The sequence below is a fragment of the Stegodyphus dumicola genome, chromosome 8 (assembly GCF_044657685.1).
Source record: "Stegodyphus dumicola isolate Sdum_Otavi_A_Nest chromosome 8, ASM4465768v1".
Lineage (NCBI taxonomy): Eukaryota > Metazoa > Arthropoda > Arachnida > Araneae > Eresidae > Stegodyphus > Stegodyphus dumicola.
Window position 1 is genome coordinate 166,918,707 of NC_140775.1, and position 24,503 is coordinate 166,943,209.

At 31.2% G+C, this 24,503-nt stretch overlaps 1 long non-coding RNA gene across 6 annotated transcripts in view; it reads left to right on the forward strand.

Moving 5' to 3' along the window:
- Window positions 1-2,109: 2,109 nt before the first annotated feature.
- LOC118198859 (uncharacterized) overlaps window positions 2,110-24,503 on the forward strand; it is a 50,120-nt gene continuing 27,726 nt past the window's right edge. For 2 of the 6 annotated variants that reach the window (XR_015042802.1, XR_015042799.1), the window contains exon 1: window positions 2,110-2,194. This is a non-coding gene — a long non-coding RNA (uncharacterized LOC118198859). Of the gene's footprint in view, window positions 2,195-21,680; window positions 21,787-24,503 lie in introns of those variants that run through there. The other 4 variants (XR_004759859.2, XR_015042798.1, XR_015042801.1 and 1 more) reach the window with 3 other exon arrangements.

Here is a 24,503-nt window from a genome sequence, read left to right on the forward strand (position 1 = left end):
AGTTTTTAGGGTTGCCATAAAATGGCAAAAGAAGGCAGGGTTGCCACATTTAGCGAGAAATCGCTTATTCGGCGACAAAACTGGCGATATACCATGGACGGTTGCAGAACCTTCTGGAACGAATTCTTACCGGTTTAGCCCAGAATGTTCTCGAACACAAGCCGAAAGCTATATAAACCCTGCTGGTCCGCAGTCAGTTAGAGTGTGTGTGTGCCTCGCATAGAGTGTGAGAGAGTCAGTATCGAGTTGGTGTCTCATCTAGCGAGTCAATCCCTGTGGAGTCGATCGAGTTGACAGCCGGGCAGAGAGTGCTGAGTGGGTCGTCGAGTGCACCGAAGGAATCTGTTAGTATATCACGGTTAGTGCATCGTCGAGAGAGCGTGTTGAGCTCCGATAACGACTGAACTGAAGAGTCGGGAGCTGTGCTCGTGTGTCGTCGAGTGCATCGTGAGTTGTAGCGTGGAGAGTACGTGGAGTTCCGAGAATGACCCAGCAGAGCCGGGAGCTGTACTCCGGAAAGCAGAGTAGGGTGTTTTGCAGGAAGCTGTCTCCACCGTGATGGCCTGATAACCCGATAACGTGATAGCCTGATAACCGATTAAATAACATTAAAGAAATGAACCTAAAGGTTCAAGAATTTTAGTTATATACTTCATCGAATAAATTTCATTTGCATCCCTATAAATATAGGTGTTATTTAAAAATGCAATTTTTTAAGTTTGTTTTTCATCAACTCAGATTATGCATGTGGCTTTAATTAAAAAATTTGAATACTTACCGAAAGACTTTTAATATTAATTTTTTATTCTTACTGGAGTGATCTGAGAGATCTGAGATACGAGGAGCAGGATTGGAGTTTTGATTTGACAAGTTTCAGGTTTCCTTCCATCTCTAAAATTTATATTATGGAACATGTTTCAATCCTTTTTACAGCACTCTAGCAAAAGGATTTATCTTATATATCTGACTCTAAATATTATATTCTTGACTTCAGTTAATTAATTAATATAGACGTTGACTAGATGAAATTAAAAATTCAATAATAAATAAATAAAAATATCTGAAAGCTTTCAGATTTTATATTAAGTCCAAAGGGGCGTTCTTTTAACGTTTTGTGTTACTTTTATTTATTAAATATCATGTTCTTCGCACTTAAAATTCCATTTAATATCAGTATCACAGAATAATTAAAAAAGAGCATATCTTTAGAATTTCGATACACAGTCTCGAGCACTGGTGATAAATATGCTTTTTTTTTCTGTACACTCTTGTCATTGCTCGCTTTTAAATCGTTGAGTTTGTTAATCAAAAACTCGTTAAAGTTTTGAAAAATATGAAATAGAATATGAATGAATATGAAATATGAAAACGAATTCCAAATTTCAAATTTGGCCTTCCAGATGCCCATATTCGTGTGGAGAACTACGTTATTCAAAATTTGATGTCTCTAGGTACCGTTGTTTTCTCACAGTGCGAGAAACATACCTACATTCATGCAGATTCTTCATTATTTAATTTCTTTAAATATGATGCAAGGCTCTAATATTTGGTGGCAACAATTTGAAAAGTTAAACGCCGTTTACAGTTACAGTGAAAATGCCAGAACGAAATTATTAGCTCTTCTGGGTTAACGCCCTTTGAGCTAATAAATAAAACTACAACCTTAAAGTATTAAACTAAGATGTGCAGTTTTAGAATTAAAAAAAATATCAATAAATTTCAGTTTTAATTGCAATTTGAATACATAAATGCTGTTTTGAGATCTTGGCATTAATACTTGGCGAAAACATGTTTACCACAAATTTTAGAGTTTTTTAAAAATATCGTAAGTTGTCCTTGTTTCCGTCACATTTGTCATTTATGTGCCTCTGTGCATTAGGGATTAACATTCTTTTGTTGACGTCAGTAGATTGCTTTCTTTAGATAGCTGGGCTTACAGCAACTTTTCATGAAAATAACATGCAAATGCATCCCACATTCGTGAAGCGAAAAGCACTCACCTGCTTCAGAGTAATCTGAAACATAGTTCCTTCTTTAATTTTAGATGCGATTATGTATTGAAGTTACGTGCTTAAATCACGACCTAAATTCTTGAGCGTCTGCAGGTGCAAATCACACCATCTAACCTTTTTTTATTTCTTTTCCAATTTTTCAGATTCTATAGGAGCGTTTGGTTTCCAGATTTTCTTGAATAGTAAGTCCATGCAAAGAATTCTTTTCTCTCGTCTTCAACCCACCAAAATATCCTGACTTCAAATTTCTGGCCTTCGTTTTCTTTTAAATTCATTCTGCTATAATCTTTAATGATAAATAGTTGTAGATATCGTATTTTTAAAAATTCATTCAAAAAAAATTCTGAAGGCTTTCAGATTTTATATTACGCCCAAAGCAACGATTTGTGTGTTACCTTTATTTATTAAATATCTTATTCTTCGCACTTAAACCATAAAATTGAATTCATTAGCCGTATCGTAAAATATTTTAAAAGAGTATATCTTTAGAATTTGCGATACAGTCTCGCGCGCTGGAGATAAAAATATGTTTTACGTACAGTGTGCCATTGCTCGCTTTGAAATCGTGGAATTTGTTCATTAAAATTTTGTTAAAGTTTTATAAAATATGAAATATAAAATAAAACAAATTCCAAATTTGGGCTTCCAGATGTCCATATTCGAGTGGAGGACTATGTTATACAAAATTTGATGTGTCTAGGTTCCGTACGTTTTTCACAACGCGAGAAACATACATACATTCACTCAGATTCTTCATTATTTAATTTCTTTAAATATAATTCAGATCTCTAGTATTTGGTGGCAACAATTTGAAAAATCATTCAAATTTTTATAGTGAATCAACGCAAAATGCCAAAATGAAATTAATATCCCTTCTGGGAAAATTGTCATTTTGGTCTAATAAAAAGGTAAAATCCTTCTGTTTCCGGTTCAGCCGGAAATCCTTTGCCAGATTAAGTTTTCCAGTTAATTTAAAAAAAGTATCGTGATATATAATTCAAATTTCTTGTGTAAGTGTTAGATAAAGGTTATTTTAATCCTTCAATGTATCTGCAGTAAATCTGACATGTATATTCTTCACCATCTCAAAAACTACTATCCTGGTTCTGTGCTCTTCCCAACTTTTGTCTTAAAAGTAAAAGAATATTAAAAAAAACTATGCAGTCATCGCTATGAGAAATATTTGCAAATATTTAACTATGAGAACAAAGTCAAGCAATTTAATTTATATCACAAAACCCTTCAGTCAAAAGTGTTATTAGCTTGCATTAAAATTCAGTGTTTGAATATTTGCAAATATTTAACTATGAGAACAAAGTCAAGCAATTTCATTCATATCACAAAACCCTTCAGTCAAAAGTGTTATTAGCTTGCATTAAAATTCAGTGCTTGAATATTTGATACTAGACACAAATACGATATTTTTGAATGACATGCAAAGAGAAGATGAGACCAAAATTTGAGCTAAAATGAATTTTTAACCTCACCCCAATTTTTAAACCCATGTCCAATAATTACATTGACTATTGCTGTCATAATAACTGAATAAGCGATATGATGTGTTTTGGTGTATTTTGATCAGAATTTCAAATTACTTAAATAAGTAATGACCTCTGATCTAAGTAATGATCGAAAAATCTCTTCTGACTCCATTTAATTCCATTTTTCAATCCGTTTTGGGAAAAATAATTCTTTATTCTGTCTAAACATACACATGTCACGCAAAAATTCGATCGTTCAAATGGATTCGAGAGGGGTCAAAATGGATATTTTCGTTGAAATATATTACCCGAAACGTATTACGATTACAAAGCTTTCTTTATTTCGTACAAGGAAGTAAAAATATGTTGACTTTCTGAAACTATCGTCATCTGCTCGACATTACTCCCGAAGAAAATAAATTAATTTTGCAAGATAAAATTAAATCTTGCTTTTAAATTAACCTTTTTCAAAAGGGACATTTTTTCCTGAGCCTGTAAATTTAGAGAACACATGAATTTTTCAGACGTTTCACCTACAGTTAACTCTATATTAAAAGTTAGTGAGTCCTTTAACAATCAGCAGATCTGAATAAAATAATTACTTGTCATCTATGTTAACAGAAATCGATGTAGGAAAGAACATAACCTGCATGAGCCGCTACACAAGTAAAAAAAATCTGATGTGTACACCACATGACTTCCTTGTACGGAATATTAAATTATACGCATTTTTTCTTGCATTTCATTTAAACTTATTGGATTGAATTAAATCTACTTCGCCGACAGCGCATAAACCACAATAGAATAAATGCACTCTTTAAAATTCACTCTAGTATTTGTTTACCATAGCGACACTCTGGCGCTAGATTCACTTAACAGTATTATATTTCGTTCATATTATAACTCGTAAGGCACAAAATTTACATCAGTTAAAGAATAGAATTATCTAATCGTTGCCTCATGTTCTATTCAAATACTATAATAAAGCTAGAATGATATATAAAAGAAATTAAGCAAATAAAACAAAAAAGAAACAGTTTTGCATAGACGATTGAGTATTTCTCATTCAATTAATTCAGTTCTCACTTCGCGAGAAGGCAAAAATACATAAAAACTCAAAATATCTATATTAAAAATTACGAAGTAAATCTTTAACACTTATTTCCTCGAAAAAATTCCAGAAAGGATTAAGCATGATTTAATTGGCAATAATAAATGAAGGCGTTATCTTTGTTGTTGCGAAGCTAAGTTTCTGTAGATTGGCAACAAATCCACTAGTCTCCTGTTTCAAATGTAAACATCAATGGCCGCCATTAAAAAAGGCTTAGCGGCAATTAAACAACTTTAAAATTGCTGATAATTCTAAAAATATTGCACACAAATTTACTAAAGGCATAAAAACCTTAACCGGAAGATAAAAACAATATAATTTAATCCTTTTTAAAGCAAAAAATGTACAATTTACAAACATATAAGAGTAAAGAAACTGAGATCACTGAGCCGGGTAACAGAGTGGATATATTTATAAATATATTTATATACGTTTGGCGTGGCCGATTGAAACCAAAATACAAGGTGCACATCTACATGTTATAGTAGTCCTATATACAAAATTTCAACGTTCTGAGGCTACTCGTTTTTGAGTTATGCGAGATACGTACGTACGTACGTATATACGCACGCACGTATATACGTACATACGTTCGTACAGACGCCACGAAAAATTCTCTTCAGAATTCATTTTAAAGCAGTTTTTTAGTTTTTTTCTAGGAAAAGAGTCTTTTATTCTGTCCTTACGTACAGATATCACGCAAAAACATTGTTAAATTGCATTCTAAAGCGGTCAAAATGGATATTTTCTTTGAAATATGCTGCCTGAAGCTTTTCGCGATTACAATACTTCCTTTTTACTTCGTACAAGGAAGGAAAAAGTTTCGCAAAATTGAAAATTTAAAACATATAACTCAGTTTTCAAAAAATCTTCAGATGAAAAGAATCTCTTCTTTCAGTTCGTTTCGTCTACAGACCTGGACATATTACGTGAGGCAAAGGAATTCTTTTCAAAATTTTTAAATTTATTTTATTAAACACAAATATTTCAACATATTGCCAATAATTTAAAGCTTAGTATAGTAGTAGTAGTAACGGAGGACGTGGGCACCACCCCTCTAACATTGCGGTTAATCGGTTCTGCCCACGTCCGCCCTTGTCTAGTATTTATTAATAATTCTGAAACTTTTACATTGCCATATATTGTGGCTGATTTACAAATAAAGTTTATACAATAATTGTATTCAAATTATTAACATAACTTATTACATAAATTTTAGAGAATTTTCTCTAATGAATTTCTTTCTTTTGTAATTTCTCTTTATTTTAAACAGTCTATATATTATTTCGTTTTCGTGAAGTTTCTCTTCTGTTATTTGTACCATTTCAACTAGAATGTTGTTTAAGTCCACTTGCAAAATTCCTTTCATTTTGCTGCAGTTCTCTCATGAGTTTCTCAGTTTGAAGGTTTCTGTTGTATTCTTCATATTATACCTTATAAATTGTGCTAATGTCTTCCAGAATAGTACGTTTTATTTCAAAAGTTTTTCGTCTCTTCCTTTTGTATGTCACTGAATCCTACCTGTCTTTGATAACACCGAATGAACATGGGTATGCTTTTTTGTAACTTGATTTTCTAGTATGGAAATAATTCGGTTTCAAGACTATTTTAATATGTTTAGGTATTCATTCAGTCAAGAATCTGCACTTAAATTAACGTGCATGTAATGGCGCCATGTTTCAATATAGCTTTTTGTTTGATGTAGACGGCACAGTTTTTGTCGGATTCCTATTCAAAATGCTTCCCAGACCCGACCACTGGATAAATGGTTAAAAACGTTGAATACTGGTAGTTTGAGCCATGCTCGAAACCAGGCGAACGGCCTGCATGCATATGGTTAGTGGGTTTACTCACGTGCAACACGAATACAAGCGAATTTTATTTAAAAAGTCCTCCACAGAGGTATACTCCTCTTACGCACGTAGCCTTCGTATGCATTGCTATTCAAACATCTCCCCCCCCCCGAATACCTTCTGAGCAAGATAATAATTTTACATTATTTTAAGCTGAAAAATTAGAAATAGTTTTCGCTCTTTGAGATGGTTGACTATAAGCCATGAAAAGATAATTATCTTTTAGCATACCAGTTCGTAGTTTATAGAAAATAAAAATTAGAAATAGTTTTCGCTCTTTGACATGGTTGACTATAAGCCATGAAAAGATAATTATCTTTTAGCATACCAGTTCGTAGTTTATAGAAAATATTGCTCTTCCTGAACCTTTAATGTTGATCTTTAATCTCAGCCACTACTGATGCCGAATGTTTTATAGTTTGCTGAATACACTGTATCTTAGAGCCAGCATTATCTGATTACTTCAGAACACATTATGATGCTTTAATATTAATAGAGAACATATTATGAGTTTCTATATTACTTCATTGTTTAAACATAGCTAAAGAATGTTAATCTCATTTCTGTGATATTTTACAAACACAATACAGAATCACTACAAATTAAGATTTTAAATAGAACTAAAATAAAAGCAGCAAAAGACATTAAATTAAAATAAAAAATTCTAAGAGCTTTCAGATTTTATATTTAAGCCCGAATGGGCCTTTTTTCATTTACAGACGCTTACACGTTTCGAACGTATTTGGGCTAACGACACATTGGGTTAAAAATATTCAAAAACTGCATATCTGCAGAATTTCTGATATAGAGTCTTGTACCATAGTCGTATCTCCGTCAAAGAAACAAGACCTGTTCTAGGCTAAATATTTATCTTTATATACAACTATGCACAGATTACAATTTAGAAAAACTTTAAAATACATTTTCACTACAGTAGGGCGTCCGCTCTTTTCTCTTTCACATCTTAATCTCTTTCTTATACTCCCACCTGCAATCAGGGGGGAAATCCACTCCCCTCTTCTGCCAGGGCGAGAAGAGGGTTCTCTGTTCCTTCTTTTAGGGCGGGTGACCAAGTGTTCTTCAGAGCATGGAGGCTTACTTCCTACGTCCATACTTCAGAGAAGGGGGACGTTACAGTCTCGTGCCCTGGAGATAAAAATATTTTACTCCCCACAGTGTCGCCACTGCTCGCTTTGAAATCGTTAATTTTTTTCAATCAAAACTTCTGTAACATTTTACAAAATATGAAACAGACAATAAAGCAAATTCGAAATTCCAAATTTGGGCTTCCAGCTGCTCATCTTTGGGTGGAGGATTACTTTATTCAAAATTGGACGGCTTTAGGTACCGTCGTTTTTTCACATTGCGAGAAACATATGTACATTCATGCAGATTCTTCATTATTTAGTTTCTTTAAATATAATACAAGGCATTAATATTTGCCGACAACAATCTGAAAAGTGATACATCGCATTTAAGTAATTCAAAACAAATCGCCGTTTCGCAACTAAGAGCCTTTCTGGGCTAACGCCTCTTTGGGCTAATAATCATGCAATATACGGGTCATAGTAAAATATCAATCAATGTTTTATTTACTCATCATCATTGTGTATCATTCGATTTCTCAAATCGTTTAGAGCAAATACATCGCTATTTAGCCATAGCAGGTTAATTCTGGTCCATTTTTCATGGTCTACAAATCTATTCATGGTTTCTGGTCCATTTTTCATGGTCTATAATTATATACATCCATCTATTCATGGTTTTAATAAGCAATGCTCTTCTCAGTCCCAGTTTAATTAATTTTTTAATATATTGAAATTGTTTTTCTATTTATTAAACATATTCTCACCAAATTTCTGTACACCCTTTTAATTTCAAATTCCTTTTTCTGCTATATTTCCCTTTTCAAGCCGAGAGAAAATTCACTTTCTTGAACAGAGCTTCACAAATAGGACGTTTGATTTAATACCGGATTTTGTTTTCAGCAATTTTTTTTCTGTTATAGTGTTTTCATTTATAAAATATGAATAACTTCAATTTTTGGAGATTAAAAACGTTTTTCAGATCGTTTGAAAATTATATAAAGAATCTGAAGGTAAGCAAAATATAACAGAGAAATTTAAATCACAAATTTACCACTTAAAAATATGAAGAAGAAAAGGAATAAAAAAATGTGAAAGGTTTCAGATTTTAAATTACGTCCAAAGAGGCGTTTTTAAAAATATTTTGTCTGTTAGTTTTATTTATTAAATATCACGTTCTTCGCACTTAACCATAAAATTCAGTTCTAAAGCAATATCGCAAAATAATTTTAAAATGAGCGTACCTTTAGAATTTTCCATACAAAGTCTAACGCGCTCTGGAGATAATTTTTTTTCCGTACAGTGTTGCCATTTCTCGCTTTGAAATCGTTTAGCTTGTTACAGAAAATATGCCCATACTCTATGGAAATTACGTTATTCAAATTTTGATGGTTCTAGGTACCGTTGTTTTATCACAGTACGAGAAACATATATTCATGCAGACTCTGCATAACTTAATTTCTTTAAATATAATACAGGGCTGTCATATTTGGTGGCAACAATTTGAAAAGTAATTCGCCGTTTAAACGCAAAATGCCAAAACGGAATTAATAGTCCTTCAGGGCAAATTGACCCTTTGGACTAATGATAGTGTTATTTAAAAAATGCTTTTATCAAAATTGTCATTGACTTTTTGTTCGAGGTTAATAATTTTTCCAGGTAACTGTGTTAGTTAGTTGTTTCCATACTATAAATAAAATTAAATCATAAGATTTTAATTTACACGTTTAATTATGTTTAGGTGGTGGTGTAAAAGTATTTGGACGGTAACAAAAGTTAGAACTTGGTTACTATTAGTTCCCAACCATTCTAAGAGTCATTTATAAGATATTTTAAATCTTATCATATTATGATTACATCCCAAAACATTTTCTCTTTTTTCCTAATTTATACTCAGGCAATGATCTCAAATTCATATTTCATGCAGACCGAATGCTTGATCTTGTAGCTGACAAGCGGGAATTTTTTGAATGGAATGAAAATGTTTTTAGCTCAAATGAGCGTTAGTTAAGAAGAAGTGTTATTAGTCTCGAAAGGGATTTTGCGTTGAGTCGCTGTAAAAGGCCGAATCACTTTTCAAATTGTTGCCACCAAATATTATCGCCCCGTATTATTTAAAAACATTAAATAAAGGAGAATGTGCATGGATGTAGATATGTTTCTCGTATTATAAAAAACGACGGTGCCTAGAGCCATCAAATTCTGAATAATAATCCTCCATTCGAACATGGGTCTGAAAGATCGAATTTGTTTTATTATCTATTTCATATTTCATAAGTTTAACGAATTTTTGATTATGACTTAACGCTTTCAAAGCTAGCAATGGCAACAATATGCTAAAAAAAATTATCTCCAGGGCGCGAGAATTCTAAATCGCAAATTCTAAAGGTATTCTGCTTTGTTGTTTTTAAATATTTCGTGATATTGCTGTCGAATTGAATTTTATGTGGTTTTAGTGCGAAGAACATGATATTTAATAAATAATGAAGAAAACGTTAAAAAATACGCCCCTCCGAAAGTAGTACAAAATCTCAAATCTTTCAGATTTTTTTAAATATAATAATTTTTTATTAAATAAAAAATTTTATTAATTTAATATTTCTCGAAAGATACCGAAACAATAATTCAAAGGGAAAATTCATATTTATACTTATTCTCCGCATGAGTATTAAAGGTTGGTATCGATAAGAAATTTCTGTAGGATGTGCTTTGTAATTCAAATATATTTACTACCGAATTTTCAGACTGAGATTTAATTCAAATTATTCTAACGTATTTAATTATTCATTAAATAGTTTATTTTAATATAAACTCAAAAAACTGTATAAGTTTTCAAAGAAAAATTTTTAAGTGAAACAAAACTTGGGAACAAATCATGACAGCCAGTCTATTTCTCTACGACGAAATACGTATGCTAGGGATATCTGTTCAAGAGTTAGGTTATTTTAATGTGGCAAACCATACAACTGCTATCTGCCTAAGAATAGGGATGCTTTCGAGTAGGACGTTCTAAGGGAAATCGACTCGTATTCACGTTACACTTGCGAAAAAGCCACGAGAACCAACCCGTTCGTTTTAAATTGATCACAGATTGAACTCCTAGTGTTTAGCGTTCTTAACAGTCCGATCATTGGTTGGGCATCTTTCAAGGAAAAGGATGTTTTTATGGAGGGTTTCCAAGGAAAACTGTGTATAAATCCTATTTTATACCAGGAAAACAACGAAATCGCCCATGCATGCAAACTAGCCAGCTTGCCGGGATTTTAACCTAGGTCGAATTAGCAGTTTTCAGGTTTTTAATCCATACAGACATCCAATATTTCAATGAAAGAAAAAATGAAAATATGAGTGAAGTAACAAAAGACAGTTTTTATAGATGCTTAACTTAATTCGGAACTCAGTCTATAAATAGTTTTTACGGATTTGCCAGGATTTGAAACAGTCAGTTGTTTAAAATAATTCTGATTTCATTTGTGGAGTGTAATCGATATTGTATGAATTTCAATTCATTGCTTGTTGTCGTAGTTGAATTAGAAATAGCTGACTAGGCATTTCTTTACATAAAAACTAAAAATGGCAAGGTTTGCATAGAATGTTTTTATAGATATAATGCCCTTTGGTGTAAAATGCTTAACATTACTGAATAAAACAATAACGAAGAGCTTGACTGACAATAAAAAGTTTCAAAGAGTAAAAGTATTGATGAAAGTACATGAATACATAGTTTTTTGGAATAAGATTCGTAGATTATGTTAGTTAACCATTTATTATGATTGAAAACTTTACTTCAACTTGTCATAATGTTCCCCAAAATGTAAATATATTGCTAAATATGTAAGCCGAAGGCCTGAATGTTTTAGGTTCAGATTTTCTTGCAACCGCGCTTACAGTTACGTACTGTCACCAGGTAAGTTTATTCTGGCTTTAGCCGTTTTGATAGCCGACGTAAAATTAGCTTGGTTAATCACTTGAGACAGCTTAAGTGGAATATTTGACCTGTAATCTTAGATTACGTTATTTGGATTTAAAACTTTCAGTTTCATATTATTTTAAATACCTGCAATTTTCTTCTATAACATAAGCCGTGCTTTCTGTTAAATTTCAAATTAAAGTTAATAAATAGGTTATTTTAAACTTCTTAAGACTTTGTGACCTTAATTCAGACTATAGCGGTAACTCGCTTGTCAGTTTAGTAGGGTTTGAATGAAATTGTTAAATTTCAAGACATACCAGAACTCTTAGAGTTTTGAACATGAATGTTCTAGAGAAATACTCAAGTTTTGTTAAGGATAGAAACATTTCCATAATTTAAAAGCATTTATTAACGTTATATTATGTTTCGTTGGTTTTGTATTAAGTTTGTTTACAATTTGAGATAGTAATGCCTTCATGGAGGATGTGTCGCAAAATGTCTGTAATTGAATGAAATGAAAGCAAATATAACACAATTTCTTTATTTTGTAATATTCCTCTTGGATATTTTAGCTCTAGGTAATTTTACTGGGTCTTTCTCCTGTCTTGAATTTTGAATTCCGTTGTATTATTTAAAAGTTAATTTTTTGAAACACAAGCATATTTTATAAACGATATTAGTTTAAACACTCACAGAACTCGTTTCAAATGTACAAAATGAAAGAAACAATGATTTTCATACCTATAATTAAATTTTAGTACACTGGGTGACATAAAATACGTTCTTTATTTATTGATGTAAAGAATAGTATTAGTTTAAAAATTCATTGTACTGTTTTCAGTTCGCATCGAAAAAATTTATTTCCATATATATTTGTTTCAATTTTCAGATGCCCTTGTATAAAATATGGCGCATTATTCTCTGACGTCGTGTATCAATCATAGAGTTTTCATCTTGTAATTTTATTCATTAAATATGTAAATATATATATATAATAATTTTACTGTCGAGTATATATATATATATATTCGACAGTAAAATTATTTAATCTGCAGTTGAAAGAATTCGGTTTTCATTCGTTCACAAGCAATTCTTACTTCCATGAATTATTTATATGATATTTTGATTCTTGTCACGTTATTATTACAGCCAAAATATTTTCTCTTATTTTCTATTTGGATATTTTATTGAAGTAGACTCAAGCTGCATGCGTGCAGAATACACGATCTGAAAACATTTAATGGGCCGGACGTTTTTTAAACAAAATGTACCTTTTATTTCAACATAATAAATTATTTTAACTAAAATTTAAATTTTATTAAAACTAATTATTAATAATAACTAATTAAATTTTATTAAAATTACTTTATTAAAATATTTATTAAATATTTATTGAAACATAAATTAACAGCAATAATAATGACGCTTAGGAAAAAGTTCAAATTTATGTTTATTTTTTTGTCTGAAATCTAAAGGTTGGTATATGAAAGAAATATCTATTTTTTACACTTTGCAGTTCAATTGTATGGATAGCTAAATATTAAATATTCATGGGGTCATTTATTTCATATAAATTTAAAATATTCAGTTACTTTTAACTCAAATTAGAAATAAACAAAACTTTGCAAATGGGGTAGAAATTGAGAGTAAATAAAGAAAATCTATTTTCTTCCATTTATTAAAGTTTCTTCGAAATATACAGGAAAAAAATATATTTGTATGGATATAATTTTAAACTTCTTATTTAAATTTCTTATTACAGCTTTCAACTACAACACTTGATGATGAGTTGAGTTTGACAAAATTTGCGATCTTCTAGAAAAATTACTAGAAACTATCTTGATCACTAACTGCAGATGTTTATTGGTTAATATCCCCTAGAATTATTCATTATCATATGGGAAAAAGGAAAACTGTTCACATATAAATATACTTCTAAACAAAGCGATTATTTTTTACTGAAAAATTTCGTAACTGAAGATATTTATCTTTTGACAACTACCGAAAAAGTTAAATCCGCATCTTCAGAACTTTGAAGAATATTCATACCGCAATGTAAATTATAGTTTTTACTTTTTTTGGGGGGGGGGATTACTTACGTTTCAAAGGGTAAAGAAAGTAATGTAAAATTAGACTCCAAGATATCCGCCGAAAACATCGCGGCAAAAACAGCGCAAGGCGGAAACGTTGTCGTACAAAACATCAAGAAAGAAAAGAAAGCAAAGAGCAATGCAGTTGTAAAATATTTTTTAGAAACTTTTTATACAAAACATCATGGTCAGATATAAAGTAATTAAAGAACTTCGCAGTTTAAAAACATCATCGTTGAAAATATCAAGATAAAATATAATGCTCCTACAAATCATTGCATGACGATAACATCGCACACATGTGTTTTCAGTCTTTAAAAGTTCGCATTTTCGCACAATTATTTGTGAGCACAAAAAATAAAGAGAAATACTTTAAATTTCCTGTTTCATATGTTTGAGTTAATTAATAAATTTTTGCTGAAAAAATAAGAAAGAAATTTAAGCATTCAGAAACTGAAAATGAGTAGAAAAATAATGCTGGGTATAGCAGTTAAAAAAATTTTAAATTCATGTAATTAACTAATAAAGGTCACTAATTAATCAATTAATTTTATAAAGTTTTATTGGTAAATTTTCGGGAGAAATATAGTCTAAAAAAGATTTGAAAAAGGAAGATGAGTAACTGCATGCGGTTATCTTATAAGGTATTTCTCCCGCTTTCCTACCGTGCCTTCGTGGTGTAGTGGTTCTGCACGCTAGACTGGTATTGGGTTAACTAAAAACCCCAGTCACCCTTTAAAAAGGGGGAGTATATAAGGCATATTTCCCGCCTTCCGAGAGGGCCTTCGTGGTGTTGTGGTTCTGCAAGCTGGGCCGGTATTCCAGAGGTCCGTGGTTCGATTCCCGGCGAAGGCGTTTCTTATTTTTCATCTCTCCGGCTTTTCCAATTAACGTAATGTCTCTACAACCTCAATTAAAATTTTTTAATTAATTACCAAATTATAAAATTCTATTAAATGCTGTAAGTATTAATTTTCTACTCATTTTCATTTTTTGAATGCTGAAGTTTCCTGCTTAATTTTTCAAGAAACATTTATTAATTAATTCAAAAATATAAAAGCAAAAATATTCCTTATTCCTTCTTGCGCTTGCAAATCATTGTCCGAATATGCATTTACAACTTTCAAAAGCGCGAAATTCGCCTGTCTGCGATGTTATCGTTTTGCGATGATTTATAGGTGGTTTATTTTTTAAGACAATATTTTTGACTACGATGTTTTCAAATAACTGCGATGTTTTCTCTTTGCTTTTTTTTAATCGCACGATGTTTTGTACGACGACGTTTTCGCTTTGCGTTGTTTTCGCCAATATGTTGTTTCATATATTATAAATCTTTAAATGTTTAATTTACACTCTTAATTAGCAGAGAAATTTAAGCCAGTACGGCATTTATATTGTCTAAGATATAAATAGAAGAAAGTATAATTTTATTATGAGAAATTGAACATTATATTAAACAACTTTATTGCTCAGCTTAGTTTTATGTACTATGTGCAGACTAAGCTAAAATTTAATTTTTCAAAAACATAAAAAAGAAATATTTACTCTAAAATATTCAGCTAAAAAAAATAGATTATATGTGAACTGCAAGAAATGAAATGGTAAAAAAAAATTATTTACATTGACTGTACCCTTAGTAGCATATACATGCGTAGTTGCTAATTTATTTACTCTTTCATTTTTCTTTTCATTTATTTGAATCTGAAATTTATATACTTAAATTATTATTAATTGCTCACATAATTTCGTCCATTTTACGATTGTCGTTCTGGTTTGCCATCAGTTAAGAGATCTGCATTTTTTAAAAACTCTACTCTAAATTTCTAAAATGCAGAATTGATAAATGACTTAAAGAGAGTGCTTTTTTCTTCCGTTAACTATCAGTACTATTTGTTAGTTTTGATATGTGAATTTATGCGTATTTTCTGTGAATCCTTGTGAATATTTTTTCTGCTCGTAATAATTTCGTCATAAATTCCCCTTTGAATTTAAGCAATTGTGAAAAGGCGACATAAAGAAAAAGATCGTACGTTTGCAAAAATTAATCTCAGCTATTAAAAAAATTTACCAGTTTTATTGAGCTCTTCCTTTGAAATTTTGCCAACCAGAAACACTGCCGGATAATACCACTGAGCACTGTTCTTTGACGGAGGTTCAAATTCCAGCAAACTGACAGTCTACTTGGGAGGTTTTTATGATTTTTCTTCATCCATAACGTAAATGTGAGACAGTTTTCTTTAAAAAAACCTTCAGGAAGACATCTTTTCCTGTAGACAGCCAGCCCTAGTATGTAATAAATAATAATGTAAGAAATACAATCATTCGGCAATTTTAGATCATCAGAGAACGGTTAATCGGAGAACAATTGTATCGAAAATATACCTTATATATAAAATATTTCCAGATTGGATTAATGGAAATAATAATTCATAGTTCCTTAAAAGCTGCAGATATTCTTGTGTATTATTAAACGTTAATTATGTAGTCTTGAAGGCCATTATATCGAGGATACTTTGGCACGGAATATTTAGTCTTAAGCTGTTTCATCAGGTTCTTTTATCGGAGCTCTTATGGTGCGGGCTATTTTGGTTTATGGTTTGTTTGTCTGATGATGGCAAAACAGTCTAGCCTATCTACCTGAAGCAAGGGATGAATTCGTGGAGGACTTACTAAGGAAAACTGGCTCGTATACAAATGTATACCTTGTAACGGACGTATATCGTGTCTCTAGTGTAGATACCATGCCATTCGAATGTAAGCTTTTTTTTTACAGAATAAATATTTAATGAGAAAGAAATAACATCTGAAAATATCTTAAGTTAGATTGTAAGGTATTTTCTCCCTCCTTCCAGCATGCCTACGTGGTGTCGCTGTAGCATACTTGACGCGTATTCGGGAAGTCCTGAGTTCGAATCCCGGCGAGGGCACTTCGAATTTCTTCAGTTTCTAGATATTAAAAAAAAAAAAAAAAAAAAAAAAAAAAACTAACGACTCTATAATTGGCGCCCGAACTAAAACGGTGGTAAACGATGATTCGTTACCACCGGGATTTGGTGACTGGATCCCCTAATCTCTAGTCACCCTTTGAAAGGGGTTAGTATATAAAGTATTTCTCCCTCTTTCGTGCCTTCGTGGTGTAACTGGAAATGTACTTGAGGCGTATTTGAAAGGTCTAGGGTTAAATTCCCGGCAAGGGCACTGCACACTTTTCACGTCTTCTGCTTCAAAATTATTTAATGACTCCTTTGTCATATTTAAGTATCGCTTCACATTTTCATACTTTTTAATGCAAAAAAAAAAAAAAAAAAAAAAAACATTAAATAAATATTCTCAAGATTATTTTTTTTTTCCGAATAGATTTTCTGCTTCCGAATTATAATTTTCCAGAATTCTGCTGTGATCAGACAACGAACTCTTGCAGTTTACACCTGGTTTGCGAAGACTGAGAAGTAAATTCTAGATTCCTTCGCAGAATACAACTATTCTCATTCGACAATCGTGCTCTGGAGATTTCTTTATCAGTATTGATGTTAGATATGCTGAGAAATGAAATCATCTTTCCCTAAAGTAATCCGCTTCTTTGATCGCATTACTCATATTGAAAAGAAAATTAGTCATGAATTGAGAAGAAAACAGTCGTCAAGAAGTCATGAATTCGAAATCACCACATTTTCAAGATTTTTTTAAAAACTAATACCTTTTGTTTTAATAGAAATTATTATCGAATACACATAGAAAAATATTTTATTAACTATAAGTAGCTTTAGCTTAAGTTTTTTTAAGGCTTTAATTAAGAATATTCGGTTAAGAAAATTCAGTATATGTGATATTATTTTAGCACATAAATTTATTATAGAAGATAAAAACACTATTCTAATCTCTTCTTTTTTAAAATTAACATAAAAAAATGATACCAAAAAAGTCTGAAAGCTTTCAGGTGTTATATTACGCCCAAAGGGGCGCTTTAATCATTTAAACGTATACACATGGTTCGCGAGCATTTGAGCTAAAATATTTAAAAACAGCATACCTTTAGAATTTCCGATAGACGGCTGTCGCGCGCTGAAGATAAAAATATTTAATTTCGTCCTGTGTGCTGCCACTGCTCTCTTTGATAATTTTTGACTTTCTTAATAAAAAATTCGTTAAAGTTTAAAAATCTGGAATAGATAACACAGCAAATTCGAAATTCTAGATTCGGGCTTCCAGGTGCAGATATTTCGGTGGAGGATAACATAAGACAAAATTTGATGGATCTAGGTACCGTTGTTTTTTCACAGTGCGAGAAACATACATATATTCCTGCAGATTCTTCATTATTCAATTTTTTTAAATATAAAACAGAGAGATACTATTCGGTGGCAACAATTTGAAAGGTGATACAGACGTTAATAGTGATTCGACACAAAATGCGGTTTCGAGATTAATAACCCTTTTGGGCTAACGCTTTTTTGGGCTAAAAAAGAGAGAAAGAAACATGTGAACATATGCAGTTAATTTTCTGAATTCGTGTATATGATTGCGAAAGTTACTCCAGCAGTGACTCTCCTATTTACTTAGCAAAACAAAAATAAAAAATAATTAGCAGATGAGTAAATAAATCACAAGAACTAAATAACTAAAGCAAAATATGACAACCAAAGATATGAAGTGAGAAGGCGTATTTAGGTGTTTTTCCTATATTTGTGTTTTCAAACACAAATAAAAAATATTAAAAAAAATCTGAAGGCTTTCAGACTTTATTTTACGCCTAAAGAGGCATTTCCCAAGTTGGAGATGAAAATCTTCTTTATTTCGAAAGTTGTTGCTAATCCTCGCTTTGAAATCCTAGCTTTTGTTAATAAAAAATTCAAAGTTTGACGATGAAATAAAAATAGCGTTGCCAAACATTAAGTACATTACTCTTGATTCCAAAAATTCGTGGGAAGCCACTTCGGTTATTGCTATCTTCGTACGACTTTAATCAGCCGAGATATTAATAAAAAACTCTGAAAGCGCTAATTTTAGCACTCATTTTTCCGAGTGGCAACAGTGTCTTGCGTTGAAGATAAAAATGCTCTATTTCGAAAAGTGTTGCTACTGCTCGTTTTCAAATCATAGAGCTTGTTAATCAGAAATTTGTAAATTTTACAAAATTTATACATATAAAGAAGAATGTCTATTTGCGTGTTTGTTTAAGTTCGCGTTATTAAGTATGATCAATTTTTTGCATTAATTAAACAACTAAAATTCAATATATGTGAAATATTGGATGGAACTTGAGTTTGTACGACCATTTGATTAGAAACACGAAATTCATTAAAAACTGCGTGCTATTTTTCCTAATATATAATGAGAGAGAATTAGCTAATTTTTCTACCGAAATTTTTTAATGTGGGTTCCTTTTTTCCCCAGAATGAAAAATATTTGATTATGAATCGTATTTTTATGCAGATTCTTTACTATTTAATTTCTCTAAGTATAATGAAGAGGTCTAATATTTGGTGGCAATAATTTGAAAAGTGATTCAGCCTTTTACAGGGATTCAGCGATAAATCTCGTTTCGAGACTAGAATGTGTTTAGCTCAGGCTAAAAACATGAGAAAGAATTTGGAATTTTACAAAAATTCTTTATGTCTTTGTTAATATAAATGTTGTTTTTACGAAAATACATGTAAATGTTTCACATAACATGTATAATATTTTGTAGAAGTTACAGATAATTTTCTGGTTTTCATAACGCAGCGTGTTCAAAACTAATTTTTCTTTATCATTTTATTTTTAGTACCCTACATATAATTTAATTTTCTCTCGAAACAATGAGTTTAAACATGTTATGTATTTAACACGCAGTTGCAGAATAAGCTGTTAAGTATTTCTGTAGAAATTCGATAAAATCTCTAGCATCGAAAGTGTTCAGTCACTTTTTACATAAACTTGTAAAGATGCGCAGTTTAGTAAAGGCCAAAGACATATTCAGAGATTGCATGCTATTTAGCGTATAAAGAAATACACAAATTTTGCGTAATGAATCTGTACCAGCCTGGTAATTAAAATACAGGTATCTGTTTATTTTTACAGCACTTCATACATTTTACCACCAGCAGAGCAGTACCAATATTTAAACTCAAATACACAAAATATATTTTCTAAAAGTCTGTTTGCATTAAATTTGAACATACTTATATGTATGCATAAAAACAGTACTTATGTTCACGTACATAAGAGCATTATTTCTAATCAGTTTTAGTATTAATGATAGTAACTGTAACTATGTATTTAGCCTACGAAATATTCCAAACCGCAGTGTAACTGATTATGTGCCCAACTCGGTGCTTTCCCAGGCTGTGCTTAACATTAGACATCGGAAATGAAAATCGAAGAGAAAACAATCTTATGCCATGTGCGGAATTTCAAAACACTGCTACAGTAACACATTTAATATATGACGGAATGCCTTCCTATGTTTTTCAATCCTTTATACAGCCCAAAAGCTGACCTATAATACTATTTGGATTGTAGCATGTAAACGAAATCAGCTCCTGAGAGATATGATTTCATAAGATACAGAGTAGTTAAAACATTTCAAAGACTTCAACATGCTGATAAGCAATTTTATCAAGTGGACTAGTTCTGCCGTTGATGAAACAAAGAAAAGCAACGAAAATTAAAATCCACAATTTCAAGAATCAAAGCCACGTTTTTCAGTGATGAACTGTATATAGAGAAAATCTAACAACATTTAAACAATATAGCAATTTATGACATCTAAGATGGAATTGATATTAATGTCAGCAAGAAAAATTCAATAAAGATATATGTTATCAAAATAATTAAGAACATTGAAAGTTATTAATATTTTAATGCTCTATTGTATATCATACTAGCGGAAGCACCCGATGCCATTAAAGTTAGGGAGAGTAATGCATCTAACAACAGACAGAACGATACCGCTGTCACCCTTCTCTAATAACGATGCAGAAATACGATTCATAGACATACATTTTTCAGTGTGATGCGATATGGAACCCACATAAAAACATTTCGATAGAAAAATAAACTAATTCTCTCTCATTATATCAGCAACAATGGCACGCAGTTTTGAATGATTTTCGTGTTTCTAATTATGTGGGCGTAAAAGCTCAAGTTCCATCCAATATTCAATTCCATCCATATATTCAATTTTAGTCGATTAAATGTGGCAAAAAATTCATCATAATTGATCAGAAATCAATAAAGCGAACAAACAAACGCACAAACAGACATTCTTCTTTATACGAGTATGTATAGATTTTGTAACACTTAAAAATGTTTTATTAACAAACTCTATGATTTGAAAGCGAGCAGTAGCTACACCTTTCGAAAAAGCATTTTTATCTCCGACGCGCGACTGTTGCCACTCGGAAAAATGAGTGCAAAAGTTAGCGCTTTCAGCGTTTTTAAATTATATTTCGGCTGACTAAAGTCGTACGAAGATGGGAATAGTCGAAATGTCTTCCCACGAATTTTTGGAATCGGGAATAATGTATTTAATGTTTGGCAATGTTATTTTTATTTCATTGTAAAACTTAGAAATATTTTATTAAAAAACTCTAGGATTTGAAAGCGAGCAGTGGCAACAACTTTCGAAAAAAAAAAAAAAAAAAAAAAAAAGAACAGATTTTCATCTCCAACTTGCAAGATTGTTGCCACTCGGAAAAATGAGGGCGAAAGTTAACGTTTTTCCAAGATTTTAATTAATATCTTTGATTTTAGTTAAATTTCGTTTTGGAAAAAAGTGGACGTCGACTTTTTCTAGGACCCACAAAAGAATAGTAGGAAGTTTGGTGACGATAGCTATAGTGACAGAGTTATTAGAGGAAAAACAAACAGACTTTCTTCTTTATATATATAGATTAAAGGATAATTAATGTTTTTAATGTTAGTGTCTAATGAATATAGGATTTTGTTTTTAGAAAATGCGAAAATTGTACGAAAACCTAAATCATTTAAATGGGAAATTAAAAAAATAAAGGACCGTGGAAGATGCAACTGGGATAAGGGCCACCTAGACAAACACCTCAGTCACGCCTACAAATTTTAATTCTATCGTCATGAACTAACTGAAAGTATGCACTGACGTTACAATTTCAAACCAATCATAGTTAAAAGTCTTAAGCCAATCAAAGCAATCTACAGAAAATTCTATTTTTGGCAGAAACTTCCCCCATCCCGCAGACTATCTTGATGATGATCACAACCTGCGATCATGAAAGACTTGAGGTATTTAATTCTGTTACTAAATAATTTACAGAAAATATTATAAGTGATAACTGATTTAATTTAAAATTAAAATTGCTATATTAAAGTGTCGTTAAAAATCTAATAAATTTCTAGGGAAATTTTATTTAACTATTTATCTAAACTTGATTCGTAAATAAAAATTAAAATCTGGTAAATCGAATTTCAATTTTCATTCGTAAACGAAAAGCTAGAAACTAAATTTTTTAAGTATTTTGATTAAATAAGATTAAATTTGCTTTACTTCACTCAAATGGGTAATTAATATCAATGTGGTAACTTGATGTTATGTGGTAAATAGGAAAGATGCCTATTTACCAAACAACACCATGCCTTTGAAGAACTACATTAGTATTTTGCAAAAATGCGTAGTTTTATTTACAACTGTTATTCCTATTTAAGAATAACATAATTTTAAACAACATTTAATAACATAATTTTAAAATTAAACTCTAAAACTTCTGTCCTGAAAGCTTCTAACCCTTACACAGATAGTTGAAAATTCAAATCTGGCAAGTAAAATTTATTTCATTTGCAAATGAAATGTTAGAAACTGAAAGTTTTTTTAAAGTATTTTAATTAAATTAGTTTTACATGACTAAAGTGTCTAATTAATGCTAATGTGGTAAATAGGGAAAATTGTAATGTGGTAAATAAGTAGGGAAGATGCTTTTGAAGAACTGGGCATTAGTATTTTACAAGTTGGCGTAGTTGTATTTACAATTGTAATTACTTCTTCAGTAGTAGTTAATTTAATGATAATTAGCAAAGGAGGAAAATAATTTCCAAATATAATGTTAATAGATAATTTTAGAATGATCTAATAACAATATGTTTGGTAAAGACTAGTAAAATTATTATATTTTTTTTATCATCCTACCATAAAACATAATTTTAAAATTAATGTGTAAAAGTCCTTCCCGAAAGTATTTACCCCTTACGCAGATAGTTACTATATGATTTTCCATATGCAAACAAACAAATAACCAAACCAAAACCAATCCTAGCAATGCCTGTAAAACATTATGGCCATGTTACATTATACATATGTGCCTACATATGTATGTACTTTTTGAGTTAACTGTTTTCGTTAAATCTTAATACTTCATCTCACATTTCACTCATCAGTGAGGAAGAATGAAGAATAAGAAATTCAGCGTGAAAAGAGATTCTGACTTGATATGTGGTTTGCCGCACCAAAAGAAAAATATGGAGAAAATCCTAAATTTTCTGGAATCCAAACTGTAATAAATGTTGTAATCTCTCAAAATCTTCCACTCTTGAATCCTCCCAAATCCATCACATAATAATAATAATAAAATGAAAAAAGTAAAAGAGAATTGTTAGTTAATATAGGGTTCCTTTCGAAATCCAACTTTTGTTTTCTTTACGTTTCTCTAAGTTTCCGGAATAACTTTCCTGCCCACGCATAATGATTTAGCTGTGAAATCAAGAAAGAGTCACTAGGTTGGTATTGATTTGTAAAGTTAATTTAAGTCCTACAGCTCTGCTAGACAGGTTAACGAATTTTTGTTATCAGTGGCGTAGCTAGAACTCTTGGGCCCCTGTGCAAAACATTTTCCTGCCCCCCCCCAATAAATTTATTATGCTTACAAAAAGGGGAGAAGAAAGTCTAGATTTGCGGAGATTTTTAAATAAAATCCAGTAAGTTTTACATGCAAGTATATTTCGAGTTTCTATATAAAACCTGCGCTAATCCAAGTTTTGTTTTCGCTTAATTTAGCAAGCTAGTAAATAACTGGTTATGTTATAAACTGACGGTCAACATGATAGGTAAACGTACAAAAAAGAAGTTACACTAATATATAGCGCTTTGTGATCAACTGAGCTTACGAACATGACCTTATGCAATAATATACAAGTCATAAATAAGAGCTTTTCTAATGTAAATGATACATTTGTTAAATATAAAACATATTTACCATAAATTTCATAAAGAAAACTATTTGAACATACAATTTTTGTAGAAAATATGTGTGATAAAGTTCTTCCCCCTTTCTTTTAAGAAAACGTTTTGGTACACTAAACTACTGGAATACATGATTTGTATACGTGTTTTAAGTTTATATATGTGAATGTAGTTCAGCAGGACATTCATGGGCCCCTAAGCCTTTGGACTCCTATGCGACTGCATTCCTTGCATACCCTTATTTACGCCCCTGGTTGTTACGTCTAAAATAGTACGACAAAGGTTTCTGAAAATTTCAAATAAACTTTTCTTTATTCAATCTTTAATCTGTAACATAAAAGGTGCGACTTGTGCTACAGACGAGAACAACTACTCATAGCGATTTAAATTTAACAGTATCAGTCAAATAACTTTAAAAACTGATAAAGCATAAAACTATACAGTCGAATTAACTAAGCTATAGGCTGGTTTAATATTTAACCGAAGCGTAAGGTTAATGTATCGGCTGTCAGAAAATGTAAAGCCGAGATAATTACTTTTAGAAAGAGTTTGCAAAATTCTAACAGCGCTACGAGGGTGCCGGCAGCTGTGTCACTAAGATTCAAACAGCCTAGATGATATATGATAGAGCACTAAAAGTTATTTGCATTCTGGTGAAGTATTACTGAAGAAAGAAGTTAAAGTAAAGATTAACATCATAATAACTGGTTAGTTTAACACAAAAATCTTACAGATTAACTGAGTAGGTTTTTTTTGCATTTACTATAAA